Source organism: Anoplophora glabripennis, unplaced genomic scaffold (genome assembly GCF_000390285.2).
Source record: "Anoplophora glabripennis isolate ALB-LARVAE unplaced genomic scaffold, Agla_2.0 scaffold25, whole genome shotgun sequence".
In the NCBI taxonomy this organism is placed as follows: Eukaryota; Metazoa; Arthropoda; class Insecta; order Coleoptera; family Cerambycidae; genus Anoplophora; species Anoplophora glabripennis.
In genome coordinates, this window is record NW_019416306.1 from 1,495,854 (window position 1) to 1,514,086 (window position 18,233).

Below are 18,233 nucleotides of genomic sequence, written 5' to 3' on the forward strand. Positions count from 1 at the left end.
CAGCAGACAAGCTAAGCTCTTTCAAATCAAACTAGTTTATTAAAGTTTGCTGGTATATTAATATTATAGTAAACATGTTCTGTTTATTTCAGTGCATTTTATTTTATTTTATTTTATTTAATACACTGTTCAACAGGTACTACCCAATTATAAAACAGGGATTTTACAGACAATAATAAAAGAAGTACATTAATTACAAACAAAATTAAAAGGAACAAAAAAATAAGGAAATAAATAAAATCTATGCACTAAGTAATACACATAAATGAAGAAATAAAGTATTTTTAAGTAGCATTTGTAGTAGTGATAGTTTATTTAATATTTACCATTTAAGAAATTTAGATAGTATTAAATAGTCTTGAAATGTGTAAGATTTTTTTTCCGTTGATTTAGTTAACTAACCGCAATCAAATTTATAATAATTTAAACGTAACATTATAAAAAGGTTAATTTTAATTGTTCTACATAGATAATAATAAATAATTAAGTAATTTAAATTTAAATTATTCATACCCGAACTTATAGGTTAGTTTGCTATTAGATTATAATTTTCTCAGTGTATTAAGTATTCATAATATGTTATCCGAATTATTTAATAATAAAAAATACAAATAATGATGTAATTAAAAAAATGTTTGTGATTCCACTTACTCTCCAAACTTCGTATAACACCTAAAATTTTTGCAAGAATTTTTTGTGAATTAGATATTTAACTAATTGACAGGATCATTTTGTAAGCAAAATTTCGATAAAAAAATATTTTAGTTCACGGAAAATCGGAATATAAGCAAACTAAGAGAAATTTCGAAATAAATTGGAAAATTATTTACTTCAAACACGACTTTGTTCTGTTCTTATGATTTTTTCTGTGTAACAAATTTCTCAAATTAAAACTTAAATTTTCGCATATGAATATTTAACGTTGTAAGTAAACACGACTAATACTTTCTGTGAACATTTTTTTAGCTGATTGAAAGGTGGTGTCACGATTTTTCGTAATTCCCATACAAATTTCAGTGCTTCTCTGTGGGGTGTACGTAATTCTATCACTTTATCTCGGTAGCAATTAACAAGTTCGTGCGCATGTTCTGATCTTATGTGAAATCACGGTGTTGGAGGCCGGGAAATTGAATGAAATCAGCAATCAAGATTCCCGGTGTAACATCTCAATAATGCGCCTGTATTCCTTAAAAATTCAGTACACCAAAGACATGCTGGCTTTCTTGTTAGCACTCCTGGAGCACCGAAGATAAGGAAGGTTGCTGTTTTATGTGCTTCAGCTGTATTTTTAAGATCGCGGACGTCTCGATGGTAGTCGATTGCCCCTATTGATAAAGAGACTAATGCATTTACTTCTTGAGATACTCTATTAACATTTTAAGCTTGGGCTACGGAATTACGAAATAATTAAGGGAACGGTGTTGCACAACAACTCCTCAACGCACTTTTCAGTTTATTCAATTGTCAGGCCTGTTTGGAATATTTTAATAATGTCATGACGTGACCACCTTAGTTTCCTTAACTTGATGGATAAACTAAATCGATCTCTATCATGCTAATGGCGAGCTGCTACCTCATTAGAGATAAATGTAAAATAGCGAATGTTGCTTCACTTATACTTAAGTTTTCCATAATATTCGGTACGTAGTAGTCGTATACATTATTTAGCTGCGCCGTAGAACGTTGCTCTAATAACAGAAAACGCTTTGTTTTTTATTTGGTTTCGCAACATAAAAGTGCGGTTTATATTAATAAAAAGCGAGGGTGGAAACAGAGATGAATATCTGTGGATAAAGCAATTTAATTTTAAATAACAAGTGTAAATGACATCCCGCTAATTATGGTTTATCTTTTCATGCTCCCTTCTAGTTAATCTTCATACACCAGTTAAAAAATTCATAACAGTTGACTTATCATATTTTCTTTTTCAGTTGTTAATTGTGTACATTTGCATAAAACAGAATAATAACTAAAAAAACATAAGTATGTACTTCAGTTTATTTAATTTTATTAAATTAACTAACGAATAGCCGTTTTCAGGTAGATGTTATGTAAATTAATTTTAAACGATATAACATATGAGCTTTTCGGCATAATATTGATTACTTGATGATACATTTTTTTAATGAATCTCATTGTTAGCGGAGCATTGAAGGACTCCAATTTTTTAAATGAGAACCATAGTTTAGTTATAGTTCAGGAATATATATTTGTTTCATTTTCGAAGATTATGCCATGTTTACTTTAACAAGTACGGAAAATATAGCGTGTTCTACAGTGTGTTTGAAATTTGACTGCCTTAATTTTAACAGACGATAGAATACATTAAAATAAACAAAAAAAACCTTATATGACATGGGTCCTAAACTCAACCATTTCTGAGAACAAAATTATCAAAATCTCCAACTTGACGTACAAAAATTTGATTAATTAAAGAATATTGACATAAATTGCGTGCATAGAATACCATAAAATATTATGTTTATGACTTTTTTGAACTTCTTTATGCTTCTAAAAAATAATTAGCGTTGTAATAAATTTAAAATTCGATAAAAATATCGAGCAATGTGACAACGTCGCGGCGATTAACACGAGGTACTAAGCTGTCCAGCAATACGCAATTCAGTTATTGTTGGTATCTGGAATTGGAACGTGGACTGTTTTTTGTGTACCACTATTTCCTTCTTGAGATGTTTTCCAGCGAGTGCGTGAAAATTGGAGTCGTACGTGCATCGAAAATGGTGGTGGACATTTTGAACATATATTGTAGTTTTTTTTATACTTGTACGTTTAATTTTGCTATTTAGTAAGTCTCCAAATTATTTTTAATACGTATGATTATTTGGACGACATGAATCTTTGGGTACTTCAATTACATATTTTTCAAATTCATAATTTGATTAAAAGTTAAGTTCCTTTTTTAAGAGATTCATAATTACTTAAATTCGAGCTAAACTTTAAGTACAACACTATCTTCGAACTACAAAATCGATACATTTTATTTTCTTTATTTAAAAACTGGAAACAATTGTCTTGAAATTTACTAAATGTTTTACAATAATAGTTGTTTACATTTTGTCCGTAGGACAAGTCTGCCGCGTGCAAACGTGGTGTGCATCAGCCGTATAGCGCTGTTGTCACGTTGTGATGAAACATCCCAATATTAATACTCGCTGTGTTTTGAAAACTGTTAATCTTGCACCCCTATAATATACAACTTTTTTGTTCATTTGTGATTACTCTATCTCATGGTGAAGTTATAGCAGTCATACTTCTTACACCCTGTATATTTATAGATAGATAAGGCATATTCTTAATGTTTGATAAAAATAGTTGGCAGTAATAAAAACTTACTCTTACATAGGGCGGCGTAGTAATCAGATTGAATCTGCCTTACTCCAAACATACAACGATACATAATTGTTTTCGGAAAATGTTAACGATAACATTTATTTATTTATAATGGTACCTTTTAACAGTAAATTATTAATTTTTATGGAATTAAAGAATACAGTAGGAATAGTTTTGTTCAAATTTAAATTATATATACGAATTTCAATTATTTTACTACTATTTTACATTTTGTCCATAATTTTGAAAACTGATTACGGCTACCAATTTTAGGTAACGCTCTGTAGGTATCTTAACAACATTTTGGGATATTGTGGTGTTTTAATTATTTTTTCCGTAAGTATTGAAATTAAACTGAATTTTTTATTACTTCTCTTGATTTTCATCGCTTAACAGTCTACCAAAATAATTGTGTACAAGAGACTAAAAACTTACCAGACTAGTTAACCATGTTTTGAATGTATCGAGTGTCCCAGGAGGAAGTTTACAAACTAAGTGGCTGAAACAAAATAAGCAACGTTTGTGAAAAAAAATCATATTTTATATTTTATTAATATCAACGTGTGTAATAGCTTCACAAAATTTAACACTTACACTTAGTAGTTACAAAACCATGCACATAATTCGGCATTTCCATTTCAGTTTCCAGTGACGGAATTAGCCCTTCCGCGAAGCTAAAATTCTCGTTCTATGACTTTTTTAAATATATGTACTTATGCAGGCTTTCAACAGACCCTTTAGTCCCAAACCTATATTACATATTCCATTCAAAATTTTACCAGTCCATTACAAAATTTTACTTAAAGAAATAAATGAAACTGAACAAGGTTGATATATAAAAATTATAATCACAAAAATATGCAAACATAATCTAACATTCTTATGACACGAATAAATAGAAAAATAACTTTGAGACATTTGTTAAATAATAAAAAGTGTAGTTTCTTTTAAAAAAATGGAACGGTTTTCTTTGGAAATCTGATGACGGATGCTTCGAAAACCAATATTACTTCCTAGTTTTCTATTATTTTTATATCTGTTTACTTGTTCTAAGTATAAGAACAGTAAATTGTGTTCACATGATTCTTTTTATTTTTTGGTTGTTTTTGCAATCAATCTCTTTTAGTTTAAATTATCGCTATATAAATAATTTAATTTTTTCAATCAATACGTGTTCTGGGACAATTAAAAATATTTGACTTTTTATATAATTTTTTTTATTTTTACCACAGAATATTTGTGCACTTTGTGGGACACACTGTATACATATTTTATTGTAATAATATTATATTTATTACCCACGTATTTATAGAAACTCAAAAATATCATAAAATTTAATTATTTATTTAATTAAAATCTTTATTTCTGGTATTATTTACTATGCAGATATATGAAATTATGAAAATGATTAAAAAATGCAATTTGTAACTTTCCGGCGCAATTCGTATTTAACATTCGGGGTGTTTTTATCGGGGGATAAATGGGTTATGAGTTATGGAGTGAAATTGGCGGAGATCACAGGTCGCATGTGGCAGTGTTGTCAGTGGTCAGTACATTGTGTTTATCTGATTGTGTTAAATGTTTTATGATTGCATTGTTTCGCCCAGATATTTTATTACTCGCGTAACATTTTTGTTTTAATATTTCGTATACCCATGCGTCTTTCCTAAGTTTGCAGTGTTTCCAACCATAGAAAATTTCAAAAAGTATATACCTCATTAATTAGCAGTAGTACTTTTGGAAATTGCTAATAAATTATAAAAAAATTCATACATTATATTAGGTGTCCCAGTATTGTGTGTTCGTGGAACTGTTGCAAACTGTTGGGATCAAAAATGTGTTTAATTACAAGATGTTTGATGCAGATTAATGAGTCTTGTGCTGAGGACATAAATAGACAAAATTTCGTTATTTGTAAACGTATTTGTGATGATTTAAAAAAATCAGTAGCATGTGTGCTTCTCCTTTTATATATACCCTGTATAGAAAATATTTGATTAAGATGTGAAAAAACGTGCGGGAGTTAGTTTTTGCCAATTTTATCATCTTATTTTGGACCTCAGGCATCTATATGTAATATTGGTACGCCCTGTATGTAAATTAGTTTATAGAAATTATTTCAACAAAGATTTATTTGGATTATGCATTATGTATCTTAAAAATGGTTACATATTTTAATGTCATAACTGATTATTATCTACGAAGAATGAAACTTAATTCTGTTTGTCTAAAGGAATTTACATTTTTCAAATTGTGAAATTTTACGATTCTAATAGATTCTTATTTTTTATTTTTTAAAAAAGACGATATGTATCCTTACTCATGCCATAAGCTTAAGTTGATGTCAAAAATGTATATATGAGATATTAAAAATTGTAATACTAGTTACTTCTGAAGTAGGTATACTAACTTTGAATATTAGTAATTTTTTCTCCAAATTGAAATAGTTTTAAGTTAAAAGGATTTAGTTACTTTGTAGTAGCTTCTTTTTTTTTTAAATGAACTAAAAATCACTTGTCACAATAATTAATTAAATTTGATAGAAGTAAAATCATAGTGTTAGAAAAATCAATCGTTCGTCAATTAATAGTAGCCACTAGCAGGTTATGTATAAAATATAGGGTGGCCAAATGAAAACGAAACAGAGCCATTTTGAGGAACTGCGTCAAGATTGTAGATAAACGCTCAGACCCTTCGATTTTAGATTAAAGAGGGACATTCTTTGCTGGTATTTTTGACTCCTCCACTTTCACCCTCAAGCAAGGGTAAGCATCGCCCCAAAATATTTAAATGGCATTGGGGATTGAGTAATATTTCTTTACAACAGACTTTAAATTTTAAAGTTGCTGTATAATTGTTTCGTTAGACCTCGATTAGAATATTGTTCTTTGATTTGGGTTCCAAGCTATGTTAGATTGATTTCTTGGAAAGAGCGAAGCGCACATTTTTAAAGTTGTTAAATTATAAAGACTCCAATATATCTCTGGTAGGGTAACTGCAGCACTTGCTCCTTCAAAAATATAATTATAAATTTTTAAAGATAAATAAAATTAACTTAATGATTAAGTAGTAGGCACAAGCCATGTTAGTACAATAATTAATTAAATTCAAATCACATTTTTAAATGACAATTTCACTAAACAATTACATACATCATTTTTTAACCATCTTAGTACTTCTATGAAAATATTTATGCACGTCAATTAATTTCCATACTCTTTTACATTTGTTTTAAATATCAGATTGATCGAGCGATCAGATTAAGTTTTAAATATAGACGTAACTTATTTAAAGAACTAATTGCTTTTCATGGATTACTATTGGATTATCATGATAATCCATCAAATTTTAGCGAGGTATTTACAAATAGTCTTGCACTATTGTTTATGTTTCTTCCTCTACGTGATGCCCGACAACTAAACATTTATTCACGTACCGAGTCAGAAGTTAATATTTCATCATGAACGGTATAATTCATTTGTTTGACAGATACCTTAATGTATCAAATCACAGTGTAATTGATTTATAGACGGCCGGTAGTCATAAGCAATTGATTTGCATTAACATTGTGTAAACTTGCTACGAATTGTATTTTAATATTCTGTTAGCGGGCGATATTTTTGATCACTTCATCACACAGAAAATGGCAAATACGTAACTGTTCGATAATAAAGGTTATTTATGTAGGTATCTCTATTAACGCTCCATGTACGTATACTAGTATGACTAAATATCCAAGATAGAGTTGTTTACACACTCTGTATCTCAGAATCAATTGTTGAAAGGCTTGATAAAGGCATGTAGCTTGGTAAACAGGATTCGATCCCTAGGAAATTTCGATTATAACCGAGGTAGACGTTACTTATTTTAAATGGGACATCCCTTACATTTTGACGATTTTAGATACCACACAGAATTTTATAATTGCCCCTGCACTTATGCTTCATATCGGTATCAAATGAAAAAAAATATGAAATTTGGTTTGGGCATATCCACTTTTTATAAAAAAAAAGATTCGAAACGCCATATTGGAAACAATAACAATTGCTTTCCTAAGAGACAAATTGCATATACAATGTGTCTGTAAAGAGAGAATACTGTTTTATTTTATAAAAAAAATATTTCCGTTTAAAAATTCTATTTTTGTTCAAATTTACATAAGTTAAGTCTTAAGTAGACATGTACTGGGTGTAGGGAACACCCTGTATATGAATTAAGAAATCATAATAATTAATTTTGTTCATATAATTCAATGACACACCATGCCTGTTATGAAACGTAAAAAATCAATCCCTTTTCAACATTTAATATCTACAGGCTCTCCCCAGATCATCGTAACCATTAATGTCAATAGGTAACACAAAATGTTTACACATAAATTTGGTATTTTGGAGAACGATTCTGCTTAGTTATAAAATTATCTGTAAAGCATCTTTTTAATTTTGAAAAATTAAATGCAGTTTCCAGGATGAATAGAATACTTTCTCTGCGGAAAGAGTGTCTTTAATCATAAATAAAATATATTCAGGTATTCCAAATTCGGAAGCTCTAGAATTACTTTGACTGTTTTTATTTCTCCGTCCTGTGTAGGTAAAATGGGTTCTTCTGTGTTATTAAAAATTGTTTAAAACTAAAATATATATAATATGGCATTATGTAGCAATCGATTGATTTAGTATATGAACATAAATTTTATTTGTGCCTAACTCCTCAGTAAAATGTTTTAATATCTTACCTGTATGAAAAAGATGTCTGCACACAAAATATTTTTTATGTTCTAAACAAGGTCTATTTAATTTTTCAGAAATGAAAATCTGCTGTAACTCACTTTTTACTCGTACATAAATGTCAAAATTTTAGTTTAAAAATTCCATGTCCTTGACACCTACGGTTAAGATGATGTATGGACACCCTGTACATACTAAATGTTGAAAAAGAATTGGTTATTTACGTGTTTGTTAAATGAATAGTTCATTATTGAGTTCTAAGGATAAAATATTTGACCTGTCCTTGTTCTCGGACTAGACTTTGTGAGGGCGTATGAGCTATTAATACCTCTGTGTCTGCCCTAATGTTTATTTCGGCTTCGGGCAGCATTGGTTGCCAATAACATTTGAGCGAACCTAGACGATCTAATGCGGGTGCGCTCCCACACAGCCTAGGCCGAGAAAAACAAGAACAAGTCAAAGATTCCTAGTTAAGGTTAAGGAAATGAAAAGAAATTCTGCAACTGGCAACAACCAGGTAGACTCCAAACATTTTTATATGTTTGGACGAAAGCAAAATTTTTTAATAGGAATGACAATTATGCCCCTTTGCAGCTCCAACCATGGATACACTGTATATATCTTGTTATTTTTTAAGACATTATTCTTTCGAATTTTTCATGTTTGGTAACACCGGCAAATGTACAATCATTAGGTGTGGTAACACAAATGTTTTTAAACTACTTAAAAGTTTGTCCAAGATTACCAGTTAGTCTAATACGCGTTTTTTACAATTATTATTTCTTTTAGCAGCCAGCGAAAATAATTAAATAACAAGAATTATTTAGTACCTTGTTACAACAGTGCATATAGAAATTGTTTGTGTCTTAGTTTTAGACTTTCCTACTATTTACTCGTCAACCTGTCGTTTTGCTGCTCTTTTTGACCATCTTTTCACCTACCCAATCCATTACTGTATCTGATCCCACAAATGTTCTTTGAAAATCCAAACAAATGGGTGTGTGATGGCGCCAAGTGGGGACAGTACGTTACAACACTTACAGAATTTCAGTGTGTATTTAATAAATGAGCAGGAGTATGGAAGCCGTGGGTGTGGAACTTTGATGGACCATTTGAAAACACATTGTTTGGTAATATGACCGGCTACATTTGTTATTCGCATGCGTATAGCTGCGTCAAAATTTTCTGTTATTGAGTTTTAAAAGTACTTGTAAGCAGTAAACATAAGTGCAGAATATAACATTTTGATCTAGCCTCTAAAACCCTACTGAGATCTTAAATTATTTGTAATTAGTGATTCCAGAATAGTTATTTTTATGAAAATAGTAAAATTACGTGAAATAGTGTTGTAGTGGTTATTTTGCTGTGTATGGAAAAATGCTTCACTCAAGATCCTTTTTCATTCAAAGAAATGTCACAAATCTAAAGTAAGTGAGATATTTATTGTGTTTTAAACAAATTTTACTTAATATTTGACCTTCAAGTCGGTGGAGCCTATAAAACTTTTACTTTTACTTACTGTTGTGTCGCGAGCTTCGGCTTTTTCATCAGCATGCTACTGTATTGACAATAATCTTACATTTTTCTTTGAAGTGCGCCAATACAGAACTATTTGTATCCCAACACGTTATCACGTAATTTCTTTAATGGAAGTTTAAATATTTGTAAAGGGTATCCACAAGGTTATGGGTAGATGGATTAGTTTTGTTACAAAGTAGTGGTACTATGCCGAAAATAACACAATTGCTGTAAGCGCAATTGTAATAACAATTGTATAAAATAGTTCCCGTTATTCAATGACTTTTCCTCATAATTAGTGGTAAAATAATTTCATCAGCTTTTTGAAGCCTTTTACATATTGCTCAGATTTTCAATATTCAGTATTTTGAAGAGTATTGATGAAAAAACAATAGGAAAATAAAAACACCTGGGTTATACAAAAATATTTAAGAAGCAATAAATAACGATGACAAAAGTTAATTTATAAGTCTTCAAGATAATAAACTTAGGGATGTTTTTAAAACAGAAAACCAAACTTAACTTTCTTATGCCAAGAGTTAGTTTTGTCATAACTTCATTTCTGAGTTTCCCTAAAAATACAATATAATAAAAGCTATTATAGCGTACTTTTAATAATACCTACCTACTGATAGTTACGTATAATATATTTGATTAAACCAGATTATTAAAAAAAATCGGAATTCGAAGAGTTTTAGTAGAAGTTAAATGTACCTAGTACTTAAATATGACGCTGTTGTAACTCCTATACTAATAAAGCTGTCTTTATAAAACATAGAGTTTGATTGTCACCCTGTATAATATATTTTCTATTTGTCTATTTAAGTATATGGTATATCTTCGGATCTTCCATAAAACATTCCTTAGCATACGACGATCGTAAAATGTTCGTACTGAGAATAGTAAATTTAGAATATTGCATCAATCACTATTAATATTTATCAAGGAGCGTAAATGCTAGTAAACAATACAGCCAGTGTAGAACCACGTATCGTTACAGTCACAGTTGACGGTGTACATAATATATCTTCTCTATCACAGCTAAATGTAATCATAGTGGTTCGAACAGAGATCGAATAACAAGGATGTCGGTAAAAGGTAGTCGGTATACGTGATACGAAATTTGCTTGCGGGTGGCGCTGAAACAATTGCTTGGCGAATTTTAAATGAATCTTCCGGTAGCATACTTTACACTCTTGACCTACGTCAACGCATGATCAAATAAAAATTTACACATTATGACTCATGTCCCTGTTATAAGCATATAAACAACAAACGTTTTTCTTTTTACTAGACAACAAACACTGAGACATTAAAAAATTAACAAAAACTTATATTTGTAACAACCTAGTTTTGGAGGAAACGGAATTTCTTACCACTAGATCTATAAAAATCAAGTTTAAGCATTATGAGATTTTCTAGCGAGTGTATCAACCTCAATGCAAACCAACATATACATGAGTGTTTAATGGTGCGACAAATTTCATACAGCAGCGCATTATACGTCAGGATAAATATCCTTAGACATGGACTCTGAGATACGGCCAGAGCCAACTAAGTGAAGCGGTTCAAGAAGAATAGAACCCAGATAAATTTATAAACGCTGATTTATGTCCGCTTATATCGTCTGCACTGTAAATCGCAAATAAAATTTATTTTGTTACGGATATTCTTATATCGGGCATTTTACATAATTTTTATACATCTGCCAAAGTGGAGGTTTATGAAGTTTTTTTCTTATGGGAAAGTAGGCATAAGTAAAAGTGATTTTGGTGTGGCAGTTTTTTTTTCAAAATCATATACTTATACCTACTCTTTTACATATTTTGTGTAAATGATGTATATAGTTAAGTTTAATTAAGTACTATATTATTTTGTACATAATTATAAAACAAACATTTTAAATAGTTGTTTAAATGTAAATGGGAATGAAATGGCATATATAAAAATATTATATATACTTAGGTACATTGTGAGACTAGTTTTCAAACAATGATTTTGAAAAAACTGGAAAACTAGGTATACAATGTCAGAAAATTTAAAAAAAACTTTTGACGCTGCTTTTTTATTGTGTGCCCGCGTTTTTATTTTACACTTGCTCTTTTAGTTTAAGCCCATTTGTTTTACTTTTCACTCGTGTTTTTTTTTGCCGGCCTATGTTTTACATTACGTCTGCAATTTTTAGTCCTGCTTTTTTATTATACACCCGCTTGTATATTACGTTCCTTTTTATTGCTGTACACCCACTTTTACGCCAACTATTTTCTGTAGGCCTGCATTTTTTTACGCCTACTTTTGTTACTTACCGTGTGCTTGTTTTTACCACACGCCTGTTTACTTTTACTGTATGCCGTTTTTATCCGCTGGTTTATTCTTTACGTCTGCCTTGTTCTTTGTACCTGCATTTTTTAACATTACGCATGCCATTTTTGTCCCGCTTCTTTTATTAGACACCTGCTTATTTTTATATTACGCATATTTTTTCCTTTACGTCCGCTTTTTGACTTTTCTTACTTTCTATTCGCTTGGGTATTTTTTACGTAAGCTTTTCTTCCTTTGAACTTGCCTTTTTTTCATTGTTCCTGATTTTTTTGCTTCTTGACAACTTTTTTCCTGTATGTCTGTTTTTCTTATTTTACGCCCGCTTTTTTCTTTGTGCCTGCCTTTTTATTCCTTTAACAATCTTTTCTTTGTTTCAAGAAGGTGCCACATGCGAACTCGCACTGTTTCTCGCACAGAGAAAGAGATAGAAAGAGAAGTGTCATGTGGCTTTCTGTAAAAAGACTATGTATAAGCGCGATGGGACTCGCTCATTTTCAATGTCACTTATCACGATAAGTATTAATTTTTGGGTCTTGGGCCCGTGACAACTTTTGATCAGGACATCTCAAACTATAACATATTTAATTTTCAGGCAATTTGACGGGTCGCCGATTTCCGTTGACTGTGTGTGGGGTCCTTTATTCTATAAATAAAATATGTATTATATGCTAGTCCACTTTGTTTTAAGAAAAATGCTACAAAATATTCAATATTGTGCCAATATTGTTTAAAAAACTTTTCTGATAGTTTGATTAATGATACTTATTTTGCTGGTGAAACTGGTATTTTGGTGTTATGAAGATGAATAATAAGTATTTGACATTTATTTGTTCGAAGAATTTTTACTTTGTTGATTTATTCTACATTATATCGGCCTGCAGCTTCTTCCTCCAACGTATAACTTAGTTCCGATTTTAATAAAAATTGTAATAAAATAATTTTTGCGATTTTTTATCTTAATAATATTGATTTTTAGGTACTTGCCATTTTTCAAAATTTACAGTAGTTTCTCTTTCTTCGAACCTAATCTATTACATATTAACTGTTTTGATGATTCATTACTGTCTAGTGATGGCGCATAAAACTGAAGCATAAATTACCTATAGAACACCTTAAGTGGCGGCTAATAAATAATAAATAATTATTATGTATTTCCTTTGTTTAGCGCACGTATGGTAAGTCCAGTTGCATAGTTTTCGAAGAAATATATGTCAGTGTATATTAGCCATAGTACAGAAATGCCTGAAACAAGTTTCAGGAGATGCAGTCATATTTATTCCACAAAATTAAAAACATTTACATACCTATTCAAAAATCACTAATTGTATTTACTACCTCTGCAGACTAAGATATGTGAATTCAATTACTTCGACGTGAATTTTTTCTTTTTAGTTGTGAAAACATCTTCTAAAAAATAAAATATCTAATCTAATAAATCATCTGTGCTTTTTAAAAATATTTTATACGTAATCGTGCAGTGACAACATAACAAATTCAATCCACGAAGTAGGTCGCAGGAAGAAAAGAATCAGAAAACTAAATCTACTCGTCTACTCTATTATACCGACTTTAGCCAAATACACTTTATCAAAATATATCGTCATTGCATGAGTTGCCTTTGTAGGCGGATGGATAGTCGAGATTCATCAATAATTTATCGACTTTTGTTTTATTATCTGACAACTTGTATAGCAATATTTTCCAAATAAAAGTTTCAAATATAAATGGCCCGTGTGCGTATATATCTGTGATGCGTTATATCTGCTAAAGTTCAACCTATCGAAAAATGCACACTTTTATCGAACAGGAAATATTTCGAAACACTTCCTAACTTTATGATCTGGAATATTTAAATCACTTGTGCCAGATTTTTATTATGTAAAAATATTCAGAACACACTATTGATATTTGTTATTGAAAATCTAATTAATCAAAGTTTATAAATAAAAAAAAAAACTTTGCCCAATTTTCCTTCAGGAGGTTCTTTGGATACTTTCAACTAATATTTCTTAATGAACTAAAACACCGATTTGCGAGATGTAGGGTGTTGACGTTTAAAGAAAATATCACATTAATTAAAATATCTCTAGAGATGTTTGACTTAGGTTGATAAAACTTGGACTAATGGTATATAACCAATTAAATGCAAAAATTTACTGAATTGATATAAATATCTTTCAATCAGTAACGAAGAATGGTCGCATACCTACGGAGTATTTTGAAAATTAGATATCGCATTTAAATTGTAATGTTATCTATATATTTGTAAGTAAAAATTATTTCATATTATTCGAAAAGCAAGCCATATTCAAATTTTCATTCAAATAAAGTAATGCAAGAAATAAACTTTTGGAAGTTGTAATATGGATTTACAAAACACCCAGTGAATAAGGTGTTCCGAATTTCATAGAGACTTTACCCAGTAACAGAAAAGAAGCAGAAAGTTGGGTCGGGAGATGCTTGTTTCTGAGATTTCTTCGGATTAAAATTTCTGAAAACGGGTTTTTCAGTATTGTATACTCAAAACGCCGATAGTTAAACAAATGAAAATGCTTCTTTCACTGTTTATAAGCACTTTATCAGCAAAATAACAAATTTTAGTACATCAATCTTGATGTGACTTTTTTTCACTCATTTAAGGCACGTGTTTTAAAATTCTTAGTTTTTTAGAGGATGAATATCTTTTTATTTAAAATTACTCATTTACGTCAAGTACAAATTGTTTTATCACTATTAGTAGTTTAGATAAAGACAAGAAGTATGAAAACTTTTTTTTATTTCAAGTTTAGCGTATCTATTATTTAGGTTGAGGTACATACTTGTAGCGTTTTTCATTTCAATGTGAAGAGTGCTATAACAAGAAATGTGTCTACAATTTATTACCATCTTCTAGATAGATCTAGATAATCCCTTTCAATAAAAAAATTGTCCTAGGAAGCTGATTTGAGACGACATCTCCAAGCATTTAGATTGACTTATGTAGTACATTATTCCAAATAAGTAAAGTATGATTTTAATAAAAAAAAAAACTTACAAACTTAAGCACCAAAATTTTTTTGTCGTAACTGCTTGATTTAGAGCAATGCTTTCTTTGAAATGTAAACACTGTAAACACGTATAGTCCGTACGATAGGTATTTGTTGAAACAGAATTCTAAGAAGACCCCTGCGTCACTTTCTTGGAATTAAACGCATTCCACACCCGAAGTGGAAAGATATTGGCGGAAAATTTCAAGGCACGCCCATGACGCGGTAAATTGTTACAGTAGTTCCGATAACAGTACTTTATTGGCTTATTCTTTTCTTGGAATTCTAACTCAATAAATATTGTACGGACTATAGATGTTCTGAATCTGGTAGGTACACCCTACATGAAAATATCTATAGTCAAAAGTTTCTCGGAAGCTTGAGGCTTGCTTTTTGACATTTAACCGATTACTCCAGCTATCGGAGTATTTTTTCTGCATGTACCATTAAGAATAGTATTAAATGCTAATTGGCTATTTGACTAAATTTTGTAAAATTATTACAGGCCTCGGAGTGGCAATGCCTCAGGCGTCCGAAAACAGGAAGTGCCGGAACCAGGAATTTCCACTAAATCGGACCACACCTAAACAGAAAATACGTACTACAACCAAAACTGGACCCCTGTGAAATATGTGTATACTCTAGTGGATAGTGTAACATATTATTTATGATCCAAAGTAACTAAATATTTAAGAGTAAAATATTTTTTTGACCCATATTTTTTTAATTAAATATGATTTTGTAAAAAGTTTTTTATCCGAAAAATTACTTGAAAATACGTAACTGGTTTCATGTGCCATAATTCAGAAAATTAAACGATATACGTAAAATATAATCCTATTTTAGAAGATTAAGTCTAAATTATATAAATATATTGTATAAGTGACTGATATTTTGTTTTACATACTTAAAGCTGTAAATACTACATATTAATTATTATTGTATTATAACAGTAGTGCTCTTTTTTAAATAACATCAAAATTTCTGTTATAATTTTAGTAAGTGATTTAAAAGCACTTATCCGTGCAATATTGTAAGATTTATGAATTTTGATGTTAGTAGAAAATACTCTATGGTTATCAGTAGCAATTTCTGAATTGTACATTTTTTCGCAATTACGTATAATGGATCTCTACTTTTTTGTATTATAAATTCCTATTGTACTGTAGTGTTAGAATAACTATGTCCATTGCAAATTGTCGATGTTGTTGAAGTAGAGCTTAAAATTTTTTTGTTAAATAGCCCCTACAAATAATATATCTATACAGATGAATTACTAAATATATTATGAATGAACTATTTCAGTCTAAACTCAGTAAAAATATTGCATTTTTGCTGGTATTAGGTATTTGGTATTTTGTTCTAATCAGCTGTAAAATATTTTTAACGAATTTATTTTACAAAAGCCGATAAATATCAAAAAATTACATTGATCCATGTTTTCGTATTTTTATGTAAACTTAAAAAGGAAATAACATTTTCTCTAAGAAAAAATTGAGTCAAAAAGGTATATAAATGTGACCCTAAAACTTTTGTGTCCAGAACAGCACTATTTAGCGTATATATTTCTCAATATTTTAAAAAATATGTTGAATATAATTATTCCTATTTAAAAATACGATATTTTTTTGTTATATCCAAAACATGTTTGTCTACAAAGTTAAATTATTTCAAACTTCCATTATATTTGCTGCAACTTATTCCACATCTCAACCTACGTTGAAATATTTTATTCTGTAGTTTAGACTGACATATTATATAGGCCAGAGATATTTAAAAAATAGTCTTTGACAGTGATTTTATGAAATCATACAAGACTGATTGATGTAATATAATATCAGTAACACTGCCTTCCGAGTGATATAAAACATAGTTTTTATTTTTATTGAAATAATTCTTTTACATTCAGTTTGTACTTACATTAATGTATTTTTCAGTTTGAATGTTTAATACATTTCATTTTTATACATTCTTTATTCAAAACTTTTTTCCTGTTTGTTGTTGAACATCTTGAGCATTATTACGTTTATATTGACGATTGTAATATTATTTTTATTTATTTTTTACTTTCAAAATTTTAAATTTTGAGAAAAGTATTTTAATTGTAAATCCGTTATAATATTTGTTGAGTTAAATTTTACCTGAAATTGTTGTAAAACAGTTTTATCTTTTTATTGTGATAACGACTTTATTTAACACAAAAATTTTAAGGCTCTTTTGATAGAAGCTGAACTGCCCAGCCACATTGGATTTTTGCACAAATTTGTAAATATTATATTATAAAAACTTCATTTTTTAACTAATCTATAGATAGAGCACCGCTTGTACTAATTTAGAAAAATTATATTTCTTTTGTAATATAGCGTTAATGTAAATAAAAACTTAAACCTCTTCTTAAGAATTTATGCAGTTGTGCGTATTGTACCTAAAAGATAGCTTTAGTCATAAAATTTTATAATTTAAGGTAAACATAAAATTTTTTATTTAAGTTGTTTGAAACGAAAGTACAACAAATGTATACGTCAAAGTACTAATAGTGTAACTAAATACCGAAAAGGAACTTGTACCTTGCAAGCCAGTGTGTTTGGGCTAAAATTAGGCTACTTACGTCTCTGTAACGGTTATAAACTATTAATATTATTGTACATAATGCTGTAAAATTCTCTTAGGATAAGGATAAAATGTATACTGTTTATCTAATTATATTTGTTTGTTTTTGGTTTTATATTATGAAAGTTTTGTTGCTTATTGTTGCTCAATATTTCATTTTTCAGTATGTACTATAGGCTCTTTATCTTCTCTGTCGTCTATGTGTGACTGTAATTTATTTTAATAAAAATAGTGTTCTAAAATATGCAATTTTATTTTAAAAAGTTAGCATTAAATTTAATTCAGTTTGGAGAAACTTTTTAAAACTTTTAGGAAACTAGGACGCCCTCAGTACATAGATTTTTATTTGTTTCAATTTTTTTACGCCCGTTTTGTAGGTATAGACAAACGGAACTTTTACGAAACCCGGTAATAAAACTGAATGACCTACTAAAACAGCTGGCAATGTTTGAACTTTACGGATAATAGAATAAACGCCATATGTCACAGAAATAGTTTAAGTGCGGCTTTGTTGGAAAAGATTTGATTAAAGTCTTTTTAGAAGGAATATTACATCTGTCTAAATTGCCACACTTGATTGCTTTGAATTAATAATTTTATTTAAACGCAATATTTGAAGTAGCCGAAATTACCCATAATTTAAACTTACTTTATTTTATAAACTACAATAAATATAAGT

At 29.6% G+C, this 18,233-nt stretch overlaps 1 protein-coding gene across 1 annotated transcript in view; it reads left to right on the top strand.

The window, feature by feature from the left end:
• LOC108903544 (homeotic protein ultrabithorax) overlaps positions 1-15,553 on the top strand; it is a 286,543-nt gene extending 270,990 nt beyond the window's left edge. Inside the window, exon 3 of the mRNA XM_018705767.2 lies at positions 15,450-15,553. The gene's annotated coding sequence lies outside the window, so the exon portion shown is untranslated. The remainder of the gene's footprint in view (positions 1-15,449) is intronic.
• Positions 15,554-18,233: the final 2,680 nt, after the last annotated feature.